The following is a 3,448-nucleotide window of genomic DNA, read 5'->3' on the forward strand; positions in this document are numbered from 1 at the left end:
TTTTTTTATTTGACATTTACTCATATACAATAAACAAAGCTCCATGGTTATTGTATGTAAACTTAAGCATGTATATGAGATATACAAGTGGATCTTGCCTTAAGAGATAACCTAAAAAGGTCTGTAGTATAAGGATTCAGAGGGATACCTGATCCTGGTGACACTACGGATATAACCCTCTTTGTAGAGGTTTGCAAGTATTGTGAACTACTACAGATGATAGATCCTGACCATTCATGTAGAGACATGTGAGCGGGGGTGTCTTATACAAAGAATTTGTATAAGACCAGACCATGAGATGATTCTTCTTTTTATATAACGCTATTGATACTTGAAACTTACATCTCACCTAAACGACGATAGGTGACATGACCTCAATCCTGAGTATTTTGGGAACTTCTGCCTTTGAGGGCAGTCCTTTGATTAGTATGGGTGAGAATGGTTAGATTGCCAACTCAACATGCCTACCTTTTTAGGGATTTTTCTGATTTGGGAGCTGGGAATTCAGTTACACAATATGGAATTCACTCTTTCCCTGAAGCAGGGGTAAGTAGATAGATTGCTCCCTTAAGGGCTAATTCTGGGTCTTGAACATAGTGCCCACAACTTCTCTTTGGAAGAGAGAACTCAGTCATTGTAAGATTATGACTTATGTTCATTAGAGGGATCAGTGGTACTTAAGGAGTTAGATGTAACTACAGGGGCATAACGATTATTGGCCCAGCTGTACTTACGAGCGATCTGTGAAGGGTTATCGCACTATTGATTGGTTGATATGGACACAAAATATATCTGTAGTAAGGAGAGTGCAACTGTCGATCTTTAGTGGAGTTCTTGACAGTTAACGGATGGTGGATCTCGTGACTAAAGAGTTTAATCAGTTATTCACGTACCATTGGAGCTTCAAGCTACAGGTCCATAAGGTCCCCTTGGTAGCTCAATGGATTCAAGTTGAGAATCAATTTTTGGTGTTGATTTGAAATGTTCAAATTGACAAGAGAAAATTCAATTATATATGATATGATCGGTGTGATGTATGAGATATATCAAGTGGAGGATTAATGTAAATAAGATTTACGATAAGTACCATGAAATAGAAAAATAGCTATGATTTATATGTTTCATGAGATGAAATATTAAAACTACAGGTTATAAATATAATATGGTAAGTTGTTTATCATATATATTTATAATAATATTAATTATTGGATAATTATTTCTTTTTCTCTAATAACCAATTGAGTGGGAGATTATTGGTGGTTTTCATGGTAACCGTGAGATAAAAGGAAAAATGTTTTCCTAAATTAAGTAAGATTTTGTAAGAGTTTCTATTCTTCAAAAGACTCACAGGTCGCTTTTAAGTGAGAATTGTTTTCACTAAACGATACCTGAAAGAGAGACTAAACGATCGTGGTGTGACACTATACGATAGTTCAATTAGTTGGTCATAGTTACACGATCGCAGGCCTTTTTCTATATGATAACTTGCCTTCTTCTAAACGATTGATCACTTGTCTATACGATAGACTCTTATCATCTCCCACTTGCTCAATCGTTTACATGATTGTTATTCCTTCGGTCTCTTCCCCTAACCAAGTCCACACAGAGCCCACACTTCTGGATTCTCACACCGAGAATACCAAGGTAGCTATTATGGTGGTGTCCTCACTCAACTCGACTGAGTCCGAGGTTTTGGAGGTCGTTCGTTAGGTTCGTGATCTTGGAGATCATTGAGTTCGAGTTTGCTGTTTGATCATGCTGTGTTGCGGTCATTGTCTTCGAGCATTTGTGTGTTGCTGTCTTAGAGACTGAACGAGCGCTCGTGATCGAGAGAGTTTGAAGCATGAGTCTTAAGGTATGATACTTTATCCCTTGATCTTATTGTAAAGCATGCTGTAATTTCGTATTGTGCATGGCCTGTAAGTTTCTGTTTCTTAACCGTAATTGTTAAAGTTCAATTGTGAATGGAATTTGGAACGATCATTTGCTGCTCATAGAAATCCTCATGTCTGATTTCCTTCAGATTGAGTAGTTTATCCTAGTAACATTATGGATACAACCCACTTTGTAATTGTTACATGAGATGTAAGTGTTATAAATAATATGAGCCATATTGTTCATGTAGAGACATGTGAATGGAGGTATCATGTATAAAGAAGTTTATACATAGATTGGAGCGTGAAATAATTAGTTTCTCTTTATAACACCGTTACTTGAAGAAACTAATATTTCACTAGGATGACCATAGGAGACTTGACCTTAATCCTAAGTGAGTTGTGAACTTCTGTTTATGACGGTAATCCTTTGATCTGTATGGGTGAGAGTGGCCATGATAGTCGACTCAACAAGCCTACATTTTGGAAATTTATCTGATTAGGGAGCTGGGAACACAACTACACAAGATGGAATTCACTCATTCCCATTTCTTGGGAAAGTAGATAAATTGTTCCCTTAATAGCTAATTTCGGGTCGTGAACAATGAGGCCTAAACCTTTTACTGACTCGAGAGGTGTTAGTTTATAGTTGGATTATAAACTATTTGTCCATTAGATGAAATAGCGAAACTTAAGGAGTTAGATGTAACTGCAGAGGTAAAATGGTATTTTGATCCAGCCGTAGTTATGAGCATTTGTGAAGGATCATCGCTCTGTTGATTGGTCATATTCATGACACAGAAATATATTTACAATGCGAAGAGTGCAACTATTGGTCTTTAGTGTAGTGATCGATAGTTAATGAATATTGATTAATTGGATTAAAGAAGTTTAAGCAATTAATCCATATCATTGGAGTTTCTAATTAGTAGATCTATAAGGTCCCCTTTATTAGCTCACTAAAGGATAGTAATGAGGAATGATTTAAATTGTTCAAACTAAATGATGGAATTTTATATTAATGAGATTAATCTATAATGGTTAATTATAGATATGATCTATAATCCAAATTATGTAAGAGAGATAAATTTGAATAAGATTCAAATATTAGGTTTATATGAATTGGATTCATAAAGAGATGCATACATATAAATATGTGATATTTATATGTTAATTAACTCCATATTAAATATGATTTAATATAGTTATTTAATTGATTAATTAATGGTTAATTAATTGATAGAGAAATTATGGAGATTGGAAGTTAGTATAAATATATGATATTTATAATAATAAATTAAATCTATATAGCCAACAAGAGTGTAGCTCAATTGGCATACATATTACAACCTTGTGGTTTGAGGTTCAAATCCTTTACCCCACACTTTAATTACAATATATTTTTTTAAAAAAAGAAATTAAATGTATATATATTAAATAAGATTTAATATATGGTCATTGTGTTAATTAATTAAATAAGAGTTATTTAATTAATTAGGCTAAGAGTAGGAAAAATTATAGCCCATTTAAGGCAAGAAATTTTATTACACGAAATCCTAGCCTCCAACCTCCAC

The sequence above is a fragment of the Benincasa hispida genome, chromosome 3, assembly GCF_027475165.1.
Source record: "Benincasa hispida cultivar pf3 chromosome 3, pf3_genome.v1.1, whole genome shotgun sequence".
NCBI lineage: Eukaryota > Viridiplantae > Streptophyta > Magnoliopsida > Cucurbitales > Cucurbitaceae > Benincasa > Benincasa hispida.